At 45.0% G+C, this 12,829-nt stretch overlaps 1 pseudogene; it reads left to right on the top strand.

The window, feature by feature from the left end:
* The first annotated feature begins 8,964 nt into the window (after positions 1 to 8,964).
* Positions 8,965 to 11,143, top strand: LOC137364715 (zinc finger protein 271-like; annotated as a pseudogene).
* The last annotated feature ends 1,686 nt before the right edge of the window (positions 11,144 to 12,829 follow it).

Genomic DNA, 12,829 nt, shown 5'->3' with positions numbered 1-12,829 from the left:
TGATAGTGGGGGATTCAGCGATGGTAATGCCATTGAATGTCAAGGGAGATGGTTAGATTCTCTTTTGTTGGAGATGGTCATAGCAGAAATGTTGGGGAACACAACTTAGTGAGAGTGAGGAACTGAAAGAAATCAGCAATAGTAGAGAAATTGTGTTGAGGAAATTGATGGGATTGAAGGCCGATAAATCCCCAGGACCTGATGGTCTGCATCCCAGAGTACTTAAGGAAGTGGCCCTAGAAATATTGGTTGCATTGGTGGTAAACCTTTCAGTACTGAGATGAGGAGAAATTTCTTTACCCAGAGAGTGGTGAACCTGTGGAATTCGCTACTTCAGAAAGCAGTTGAGGCCAAAACATTGTATGCTTTCAAGGAGTTAGATATAGCCCTTGGGTGTAAAGGGATCAAAGGGTATGGGGCGAAAGCGGGAACAGGCTACTGAGTTGGATGATCAGCCATGATCATAATGAATGGGGGAGCAGGCTCAAAGGGCCAAATGGCCTACTCCTGCTCCCATTTTCCATGTTTCTATGTCATTGTCTGGCACTTGTGTGTCACAAAAGTGACTCGCCACTTATCAGCCCAAGCCTGGATATTGTCCAGGTCTTGCTGCATTACTACACAGGTTGCTTCAATATCTGGGGAGTCGTGAATAGTGCTGAACATTGTGCAATCATCAGATTTGCAGCAATTTCAACTTTAAACAAGATTAAACTAACTCATGGTGCCTCCCAAGGCCGCTGTTTGTGCCAATAATGGCCAGGCCGCATCATATTGAGAAATGCCACATGCAGTCAGCCAGTGGGAAGCCAGTGTTTTTTTGGGTCTTCAGATTTCCCTCAATGTGTGTCAGGACCAGGAGTCAGTCACTGGGAAAGTGAATCAGCAGCTGTCACCTGGGTGACACTGAAGCTGTTCCAGCAGCTGCTCCATCTCCAAAGCTGTCAATGAGTGAACAGTAAATCTGCTGCTGCCTCTCTCATTGACTGCTTTCAATTAACACAGTCTCACAGTAACAAGAGCAACACCCACATTCACCTCTCTGATTGGCTGAGCACAATGATTGACAGTCCGACAGTGGATAGGGTTTCAGTGCACATCGTTTCCGATTGGGTGAGCACACTGAAACCCCAACCACTGCAGGAATGGCAATGTACTTTAGTCGCTGATTGGTTGGGAGAGACGTCAATTAGGGAGTCCAACCAATTCATCCATTCCTGCCTCTTCTCCTTGCACAGCAGGTTCACTTCCTGACAGGGACTGAATCCAAGTGAGGAGATGGTGAGCGATGGCGCAGAGTTTGTACAGATTGTATCCCATAATATCCACACTAATGTTCAGGACTGAATATCCAGTGAGTAAAGGAGCAGAGTTTGTACAGATTGTATCCCATAATATCCACACTAATGTTCAGGACTGAATATCCAGTGAGTAAAGGAGCAGAGTTTGTACAGATTGTATCCCATAATATCCACACTAATGTTCAGGACTGAATATCCAGTGAGCGACGGCGCAGAGTTTGTACAGATTGTATCCCATAATATCCACACTAATGTTCAGGACTGAATATCCAGTGAGTAAAGGAGCAGAGTTTGGACAGATTGTATCCCATAATATCCTCACTAATGTTCAGGACTGAATATCCAGTGAGTGAAGGAGCAGAGTTTGTACAGATTGTATCCCATAATATCCACACTAATGTTCAGGACTGAATATCCAGTGAGGAAAGGAGCAGAGTTTGTCCAGATTGTATCCCATAATATCCACACTAATGTTCAGGACTGAATATCCAGTGAGTGAAGGAGCAGAGTTTGTACAGATTGTATCCCATAATATCCACACTAATGTTCAGGACTGAATATCCAGTGAGTGAAGGAGCAGAGTTTGTACAGATTGTATCCCATAATATCCACACTAATGTTCAGGACTGAATATCCAGTGAGTGAAGGAGCAGAGTTTGTACAGATTGTATCCCATAATATCCACACTAATGTTCAGGACTGAATATCCAGTGAGTGACGGAGCAGAGTTTGTACAGATTGTATCCCATAATATCCACACTAATGTTCAGGACTGAATATCCAGTGAGTAAAGGAGCAGAGTTTGTACAGATTGTATCCCATAATATCCACACTAATGTTCAGGACTGAATATCCAGTGAGTGAAGGAGCAGAGTTTGTACAGATTGTATCCCATAATATCCACACTCATTCAGGACTGAATATCCAGTGAGTAAAGGAGCAGAGTTTGTACAGATTGTATCCCATAATATCCACACTAATGTTCAGGACTGAATATCCAGTGAGTGAAGGAGCAGAGTTTGTACAGATTGTATCCCATAATATCCACACTCATTCAGGACTGAATATCCAGTGAGTGAAGGAGCAGAGTTTGTACAGATTGTATCCCATAATATCCACACTCATTCAGGACTGAATATCCAGTGAGTAAAGGAGCAGAGTTTGTACAGATTGTATCCCATAATATCCACACTAATGTTCAGGACTGAATATCCAGTGAGTGAAGGAGCAGAGTTTGTACAGATTGTATCCCATAATATCCACACTCATTCAGGACTGAATATCCAGTGAGTGAAGGAGCAGTGTTTGTACAGATTGTATCCCATAATATCCACACTCATTCAGGACTGAATATCCAGTGAGTGAAGGAGCAGAGTTTGTACAGATTGTATCCCATAATATCCACACTCATTCAGGACTGAATATCCAGTGAGTGAAGGAGCAGAGTTTGTACAGATTGTATCCCATAATATCCACACTCATTCAGGACTGAATATCCAGTGAGTAAAGGAGCAGAGTTTGTACAGATTGTATCCCATAATATCCACACTAATGTTCAGGACTGAATATCCAGTGAGTGATGGAGCAGAGTTTGTGCAGATTGTATCCCATAATATCCACATTAATGTTCAGGACTGAATATCCAGTGAGTGATGGAGCAGAGTTTGTACAGATTGTATCCCATAATATCCACATTAATGTTCAGGACTGAATATCCAGTGAGTGACGGAGCAGAGTTTGTACAGATTCTATCCCATAATATCCACACTAATGTTCAGGACTGAATATCCAGTGAGTGAAGGAGCAGAGTTTGTACAGATTGTATCCCATAATATCCACACTAATGTTCAGGACTGAAAATCAATTCCGTCTGATTTTTTAAGGTTTGTCTTTGAATTACTTAAGATATTTCAGTTATTTAAAATGTCCCTTTAACTCAGATAGAAAGCAGGGAACTAGGGTTTGGGGATTGGAGAGAGTTGGAGGGAGCGATGGGAGGGCCTGGGGCAGTGGGGACTGAGAATATGAGAGAGAAGCAGAGGGAGTGAGATCATGTCTCCAGTGGGGTGGTGGGTTGTGTGCATGGGTGGAGAGAAAGAGAGAGCGAGTGAGTGCGAACAGGGAACCCTAGAGGTGAGGTGGGGGTGGTGTGAGAAGAGAGAAGATGGGGAGACAGCATGGACCCTGAGGGAGCAGGGACATTTTGGAAATGGTGGTGGGAAGAGAGAGAGAGTACAGAGAGCTGGGAGGGTGCTCTTGGTATGAGTGTGTCGGGATACAGGAGAGAAAGGGAGAGGGAAAGCCAGAATCTCAGGATGGGTTTTTTTTTATTTGTTCATGGAATGTGGGCATCGCTGCCTAGGACAGCATTTATTGCCCATCTCTAACAGCTCTCGAGGAGATGGTGGTGAGCTGCCTTCTTGAACTGCTGCAGTCCATGTGGACTGGTATACCCACAGTGCTGTTAGGAAGGGAGTTCCAGGATTTTGACCCAACGCCAGTGAAGGAATGGCGAAAAGTTCCACGCCAAGATGGTGTGTGGCTTGGAGGGGAACTTGCAGGTGATGGTGTTCCCAAACATCTGCTGCCCTTGTCCTTCTAGATGGTAGTGGCTACGAGTTTGGAAGGTGCTGTCGAAGGAGCCTTGGTGAGTTGCTGCAGTGCATCTTGTAGATGGTACACACTGCTGCCACTGTGCGTCGGTGGTGGTGGTAGTGAATGTTTGTGGATGGGGTGCCAATCAAGCGGGCTTCTTTGTCCTGGATTGTTCGAGCTTCTTGAGTGTTGTTGGAGCTGCACCCATCCAGGCAAGTGGAGAGTATTCCATCACACTCCTGACCTGTGCCTTGTAGATGGTGGACAGACTATGGGGAGTCAGGAAGTGAGTTACCCGCCGCAGGAATCCTAGCTTCTGACCTGCTCTAGTAGCCGTGCTATTTATATGGCTACTTCAGTTCAGTTTCTGGTCAATGGTAACCCCCAGGCTGTTGATAGTGGGGGATTCAGCAATCGTGGTGGAAAGAGTGAGAAAGCAGGCTCTGGAAGAGAGAGAGCAGGAATCCAGTGGGAGGGATGGAGAGAAATAGAGAGTGCAGGGACCTTGGGTGAGAGAAAAAAAGAGCAGGCACCTGGGGGAGAGAGAGCAGGAATCCAGAGACAGAGAGCAAGCATCAGAGGAAGAGAGCAAGGGCCCAGTGAGGGAAAAAAAGAGAGAACAAGGACCTGAGGGCTGAGGGAGGGAAAGAGAATGAGTGGAGAGTACACAGATGATGGAGCTTGATATTGGTAGGATTGGGACAGGCTCGTTCGAGCCAATTCTGGGCACCATAGTATAGCAAAGATGTGAAGGTATTAGAGAGGATGCCGAAACGATTTACGAGATTGGTTCCAGGGATGAGGAACCTCAGTTACGTGGATAGTGTTAGGACCACAGCGGGAGCAATGCACTGTCAATTCAGTCCCGCCACTCCACAGGTCGCAGCATATTATTAAGCTTTCACACCAATCAGAAAACAGCCAAATTGAACACCCTAGTAACCCCCAGAATAAAACAGACCAAACCAGGTATCCTTAAACAACAAATTAAACTATTTATTAAAAGACTAAATCTTAAACACTATTAAGATAAACCAATGTCAAAAGACCTCATAACTTATTTTAATCTAACTCCCCCATTTGCACACATACATTCAAAAATAACAGTAACTAACCGTTTTTTAAAAAGCTGTTTTTAAAAAATTAGCTGTCTCTTAAGGATAAAATAAGCAAGTCTTTATGTATTACGCTCCTGGTGGATGTGATATTTTAATGTGGAAATAGTCAAAGGCCACTCGAAGTCTTCACATGGATTTGATGCAGTAGTGGATTCTTAATAGGCATTGAATTCTTCGGCTGCAGTAAACTTTAAACAGTTCTTTGAACGATGAGCACAGCAATATGTCAACTTGAATTTTAAAACTGACAGTATCTGAGTTGAAACTTTGAGTTTGCTGCAATTCAAAGTAATCTGTCCAGAGAGATTCAATCTTGAAGCAAATACAAACGGTCTCTTAAAAGGAAAGGCTTTTTCTTTCCTTAGGGGATTAACTTGTGTTGTGGAATAATCAGACTTGGCACGGGGAGTACTCGCAACCGACTTTTATTAACTTGTGCACAAGGAGACCAAACACAGTAGAGCTCACATTGAGACTCAGTGCAATGTTCTGAAGAATTTCAGTAAAACAATGGCAATTATACTATTCTGCAACCAATAATCTTACAACAATAGTTCAATCCTTAATTTGCATTCTAAAGCACCAATAATATTACAATTCAGTTTTTGCTCTAAACGAATAAGATACAATAATTTTCAATCATTCGTTTACATATCTATCTCACCATTGGCCTTGTAGCTGGTACAGCGCAATAACAGAAAGAGACATTATGCTTCAACAACACTCTTCTTATCTCATCACCCAGACATGACACATTCCTAAGGAACAGTTAGTGTGAGAAACATACTAACCAGGCAAACCCACACCCCTTGTCTGAAGGTGGCTCACCTCAGGTTCCACACTTGGCCTGTAGCTCGTTGTAGCGTTTCTGCTGAGAGAGAATAAAACAGCTCCCTTCTCTTCAGTATGCTTCGCTGGAGAGTCTGGTTCAAACCGGTTTTTGCCAGTTCTCCACACACTGTCAAGTGGAAACATTATACCATATGACCTCTCTCCTACTGTTTCCAAGGATAACAAAATGCAGCTGCTGGCGTCTGTGCCTCAGTAATTCCAGAACTTTCACGCCCTTCAAGGTGCAGTACTTTTAACAGAGTCTTAAAGGCGCACACACTTTTTAATCAGAGGAGAAAAATAATTACAAGTCTGTGACAGTAGACTGGAGAAGTTGTTCCCCACAAGGAATAGATGGTTGAGAGGAGATTTGATAGAGGTGTTCAAAATCATGAGGAGTCGAGACAGAGTAGATAGGGAGAAACTGTTCTCATTGGTGGAAGGGTCAATAACCAGAGGACATCAATTTAAGGTGATTGGCAAAAGAAGCAATGGTGGTGTGAAAAAACTTTTTAATACAGCGAGAGGTTATGATCTGGACTTCATTGGCTGAGTCTGGTGGAGGCAGATTCAATCATGGCTTTCAAAATGGAACTGGATGATTATCTAAAAAGAAAAAATTTCAGGGCTACATGGAAAGGGTGGTGGAGTGGGATGAGGTGAGAAGTTCTTACAGAGAGCTGACACAGACACGATGGGTGGAATGGCCTCTTTCTGTGCTGAAACTGTTGGATGATTCTATGATTCACATTGAAGATATCCAGTTACAGGAGGCAGGACTCACAGTGATGCTGGAGAAATGCCACCAGATGCTGTGCGTCAGATACCATGTGGGTGTGGATACTTGGAGACCCAATAGGGCTAAAGAGAGCCTCCCTCAGCAACAACCTGCATTTTTATAGCACCATTAACATAATAAAATATCCCAAGACACTTCACAGGAATGTTATCAAATAAACCACAACACCAATCCATCAAAGGAGATATTAGGAGACATGACCAAAATCTTGGTCAAAGAGATGGATTTTAAGGAGCCTCTTCAAGGAGGAGAGAGAGGTGAAGAGGTTCAGACAGGAAATTCCAGAGTTTACAGCCCAGACAGCTGAAGGCAGGGCCACCAATGGTGGAGTTATTACAATCGGGGATGCTCAAGAGGCCAGAATCAGAGGAGTGCAGATATCTCAGAGGGTTGTGGGGCTGGAGGAGGTTATAGAGATAGGGAGAAGCGAGGACATGGAGGGATTTGAAACACGCTCAATAATCTCACTAAAACTAACAGGGTGAGCTTTCCTGGGAACAGTGGGTTATTCCTCACATACTGTTAGAACTGTGGACAAACAATATAACTCCGATGAGTTAATGAAAGTAGAATGGTTAATAAGCAGTACTGATTGAAGACAATGTCTTAAGATGTCTATTCCAGCTGGTACCTGGGTCTTTACCACGTTTCACAGCTTCAGGAACCCAGACACAAAGACAATACTGACAACTGCAGCTCTAACTAGTTACCACTTTAAATCAAATCAAACTTCCAGGCTGCAGCTTCGAGTGGGAAAAGCATTCTGTTCACAGCCTTGGGACTTAACCCCTTAGGAACTGAATCTAATACAACAGAAATATTATAAGTTATTGTCAGCCGTGGTTTAGTTAACACTCTCACCTCGGAATCAGAAGGTTGTGGGTTTAAGGCCCATTCCAGAGATTTGAGCACTGAGGCTGACACTCCAGTGCAGTACTGAGGGTGTTAAACTGAGGCTCCCTCTGTCCACTCAGGTGGACATAAAAGATCACAGGGCACTATTTCAAAGAAGAGCAGGGGAGTTATCCCCGGGATCCTGGTCAATATTTATCCCTCAATCAACATCACAAAAACAGATTAGCTGGTCATTATCACATTGCTGTTTGTGGGAGCTTGCTGTGCACAAATTGACTGCAGCATTTCCAACATTATAACAGTGACTGCACTTCGAACATACTTCATTGGCTGTAAAGTGTTTTGGGACAGTCGGTAGTCATGAAAGGTGCTATATAAATGCAAGTTCTTTTCAAGTTTGAAAAAAATCCAGCACAGGCAATCCACATTTACTGCCCCCACAGTTCAGTAACCTGCTGACCCTCCCTGGACACCAGTCTCCCAGTGAGGGGTCAGCACATTCAGAGACAGGAGAGAATCGGAGGAAAATCACCCATTATTTTATTGTGTTACAGGAGTATCTCACCGTATTAAATCAGAGAATAGAGAGTGGATAGACACCACACCCAGCCAAGACCCGAGGAGATCCCGGACATCACCTCAGGGAAAATTCCACAGAAAAAGCATCTCCAATAAATCTGATTGGTCAGGAGAAATGAAGCTGACCAGTATCCAGCTTCCAATCAAAACCAACGCTTCCATAGGTTTGGCTGTGGGATATCAGTCAGTCCAGGAGATTGAGGGAGTGTAACGGGTGAGATTGGAAAGAAGTCTCTCAGTTTCCACCAGCAGTGGTTTTTACAGTCATTGACGTTCCTGAAACACCGGAACATCCACTCAGGTGAAAGGTCATTCACAGTGAGGGGCGTAAGGACTGCTCCGAGTGTGAGGAGGGCTTTGAGTGTTCATTATACCTTGTGATGCACTGGCAGATCCTGACAGGTGTCTGATGTTTGCTGAGGGCTTTATATGATTGTTGAACCTCCTCATCCACAGACGGTGAGAGTATAAACAGTCTTAGTGATACCATTGTGTCTCCTGTAACATGAGGGCAGCTACATGGCACAGTGGCGCAGTGGTTAGCACTGCAGCCTCACAGCTTCAGGGACCCGGGTTCGATTCTGGGTACTGCCTGTGTGGAGTTTGCAAGTTCTCCCTGTGTCTGCATGGGTTTTCTCCGGGTGCTCCGGTTTCCTCCCACAAGCCAAAAGACTTGCAGGTTGGTAGGTAAATTGACCATTATAAATTGTCACTAGTATAGGTAGGTGGTAGGGAAATATAGGGACAGGTGGGGATGTTTGGTAGGAATATGGGATTAGTGTAGGATTAGTATAAAGATGGGTGGTTGATGTTCGGCACAGACTCGGTGGGCCGAAGGGCCTGTTTCAGTGCTGTATCTCTAATCTAATCTAATCTAAAACAATTGAATGTGGACAATTTGACAGAGTCTCTGCAAGGTCATCAGGCCATGTGAATCCCCAATCCATCAATACAGAGAAGAGGTGGTTCTAGTGTGAAGTGTGTGAGAAGACCTTCGTACGTCCATCGTACCTCCTGAAACACCAACACGGGCGAAACTGTTCAAAGGCGAGGTGTGTGACAAAACTTTCTCTCAATCATCCCACCTCCTGGTCTGTCAGAGAACACATACAGGGCAGAAACTGTTCACGCATGACATATGCAACAAAGCTTTCCCAAAGTTGTCCAGTCTCTTACAACACCAGCGCATTCACACAGGGGAGAGAGTATTCAGTTGTGAGGTGTTTGTCAGGGTTTTCACACACTCATCAATGCTGCTACAGCACCAACACATTCACACTGGCAAAAAGCTGCTGCAGTGTGAGTTTCACAACAAGCGTTTGTGACCTTGAGCTTGCAGGTTCACCAGTGCACGTACACAAGGGAGAGGCCCTTCAGGTGTGAGGTGTGTGTCAAAACTTCTGTGAAGTCATCGAACCTCCTGGTCTAATAGTTGGTACCCATGGAGGAGAAAGCTTTCCGCAGTGAGGTTTGTATAAAAGGTTTCACACGTTCATCCACCCTCCTGATTCACCAGCGGATCTACACAGGGGAGAGACCTTTCCAGTGCGAGGTTTGTGATAAGACCTTCATTGATTCATCAACCCTCCTTCGCCATCACAGCATCCACACAGGGGAGAGACCTTTCAAGTGCCAGGTGTGTAATAAAGCCTTCAGACGCTCATCATACTTCCTGGAACACCTGAGGACCCACACAGGGGAGAGGCCCTTCAGGTGTGAGGTGTGTGACAATTCCTTCACTCAGTCTTCGACCCTCCTGCGGCACCAGCGTATCCACCAAGGGGAGAGGAAGTTCAGCTGTCAGATTTGCGATAAAGCCTTCACACAGTCCTCAGCTCTCCACCAACACCAGCGCATGCACACGGGAGAAACCCTTCAGGTGTGAGGTGTGTGCCAATGCTTTTATAAAGTCGTCCACCCTCCTGGTCCACCAGCGAGTGCACACGGGGGAGAAACCCTTCTGCTGTGAGATTTGCAATCAAGGTTTCACACGTTCACAAGCCCTAGTGATACACAAGCGAATTCACACAGGAGAGAAACCCTACAAGTGTGAGGTTTGTGATAAAGCCTTCAGACGCTCATCGAACCTCCTGGATCACCATAGGACCCACACAGGAGAGAAACCTTTCAGGTGTGAGGTGTGTGACAGAGCCTTCTCACGCTTATCGAACCTCTTGGATCACCACAGGACCCACACGAGGGCCAAACCCTTCAGGTGTGAGGTTTGTGACAGAGCCTTCGAGCACCCCTCCCACCTCCTGCAACACCAGAGGATTCGCACTGGTGAGAACACTTTCAGGTGTGATATGTGTGATAAAGTCTTCACATGCTCATCGAACCTCCTGGATCACTTTAGGACCCACACGAGGGAGAAACCCTCCCGTTATGAGTTTTGTAAGAAAACCTTCCCACATTTGTCAGACCTGGTGGAACATCAGCGAATTCACACAGAGGAGACCCCATTCAGGTGTGAGTTCTGCAACAAAGCTTTCAAACAGTTGCCTGATCTCCTGGAACATCAATGTACCGACACGGGAGACTAACCCTTCCAGTGTGACGTGTGCCAGGAATGTTTCACCTACTCTTCCTCTCTAGAGCTTCACCAGAGTCTCCACACAGGATAGAAACCCTCCCAGATTGACATGTACCAGTGCAGTTTCACCATCTCCTCCTCCTCCCTTCCAGTATGTTTGCTGCAAGAACTGCTTCACTGACATAGCCACATCGGCTGGGAGCAAACTCAAGTCCTCCAGCATTGCGATGGTCTTCAGAGCTGTCTCCAGGCTGCCTTGTCCCCCTTCAGCTGAGCAGCTGTTTCATTTTGGTACCTGTTCCAGAATTTGCAGCAACATCACCAAGCTTACCCAGTCTCACTGTATGCAGACCCATGAGAAAGTGTAGGGGAGCAATGTTTGTGACACAGCTTTTATCAAGCTTACCAGTGACTGCACAAAGACAGACTATCCTTCCTCGTTCTTCTTGACTGTCTGCAGCCTTTTATACGTGTGACCACACCATCCTCCAACGCCTCTCCATTATCCAGCTGGGTGGGACTGCACCTGTCTGGTTTCTCTTCCCACTCCTGCACCATTACCTCTGGTGTTCCCAAAGGATCTCTCCTTGTCCCTTCCTGTTTCTCATCAACAGGCTGTCCCTCAGTGATATCAAACAAAAGCATTAGTTTTCACACGTGCACTGACGACACCCAGCACCAGCTGACCCGACTTCCCCACTGTTGCTAAATTATCAAACTATTTATCTGACATCCAGTATTGAATGAACAAAAATTTCCTCCAATTAAATATTTGGAAGACTGAATCCATTGTCTTCAATCCACATCACAGACTTTTCTCCCTCAGCAGCGACTCTATTCCTCTCCCTGGCAATTGTCGGACTATTTACAACTTTGGTGTTATATTTGGCCCCAAGGTGAGCTTCTGACCTCACATCTGCTCCATCATTGAGTGCATCTATTTTCACCTTAACATTCCCCAATATTGCCCCTGCCTCAGCTCATCCACTGCTGAATCCCTCACTATGCCTTTGTTACCTCTAGACTTGACTATTTCAACACATATGTGGCTGATCTCTCACATTCTAGCCTGCATAAACTTGAGGTCATCCAAACTGCTGCCCATTTCCTTACTCTCACCAAGTTCTGTTCAGCTGTCACCCCTGTGCATACTGAACTATATTGGCTCCTGGTTAAACAACACCTTGAATTTAAAATTCTGATCCTGTTACAATTCCCTCCATGGCCTCACCCCTCTCCATCTCTAATCTTGTTTAGCCCTACAAACCCACCCAGATCTCTGCGCAACACCAATTCTGGCCTCTTGTGCAGCCCTGATTTTAATCTCTCCCACATTGGTGGCCTTGCTTTGAGTTGCCAAGATCCTAAGCTTTGGAATTCCCTCCCTAAACCTCTCTTGTAAACCTCGCTTTCCTCCTTTAAGACACTCATTAATACTTACCTCGTTGACAAGCTTTTGGTCATCTGCCCTAATATCTCCTTCTGTGGCTCGGTGTCAAATTTTGTTTCATAATCTTCCTGTAAACTGCGTTGGGGAATTTTATTCCATTAAAGATGTTATATAAATGGAAGTTGTTGATTGGTTATAAAATATTGGAGATTGGAATAAGGCTGTTTGATTGACCATCCAATTGGATAATGAAGACTCTACTCGCTTTCCAGTTGCCATTGGGAAGTTGGAGCACTGTGAGGATCCCCATGTTGGGTGACCAATGGTGGGAGTATAGGAGTGGGAGGTTAGTGATGAAACCTCCAGGAATCCATTCAACCAGAGTTGGCAACTCTCAGTGTAACTGAAGGCCTGACCCCCTTACCTGTTCTAATATCAATGCTTCATCTCAGGAGAGAGAGAGCTCCTTGTGTTTACAGCGGTGTTGAATAAATGAGTAAATCTGTAATGCATGTGTCTGACTATCTGACTGTAAATCAGTAGGAGGGAATTAACTCATTAAACATAGAACGAGAATCTGACCAAAGTGGATCAGTTCAGGTTGTAACAATTGACTTGTCCCAGACTGGGATGGTAAGGAAATTCAGAACAAATTAAATCAGCACCTTCTAAACATGGCTATCGAGGCAGGGAAATACAGAGTCATAGATAGGCTTGAAGGAGACGGATAAACAAAGAAATCAATGAGGCACAGAGTAAAATCAGAGAGACACCGTCCATAGGTTATGTAAAAGTAAACACTGTGAACACTCACTCATATATTGGAAG

This window comes from Heterodontus francisci, unplaced genomic scaffold, assembly GCF_036365525.1.
Source record: "Heterodontus francisci isolate sHetFra1 unplaced genomic scaffold, sHetFra1.hap1 HAP1_SCAFFOLD_1952, whole genome shotgun sequence".
NCBI lineage: Eukaryota > Metazoa > Chordata > Chondrichthyes > Heterodontiformes > Heterodontidae > Heterodontus > Heterodontus francisci.
Note: the sequence above shows the minus strand (reverse complement) of the source record. Positions and strands in the feature narration are given on the sequence as shown.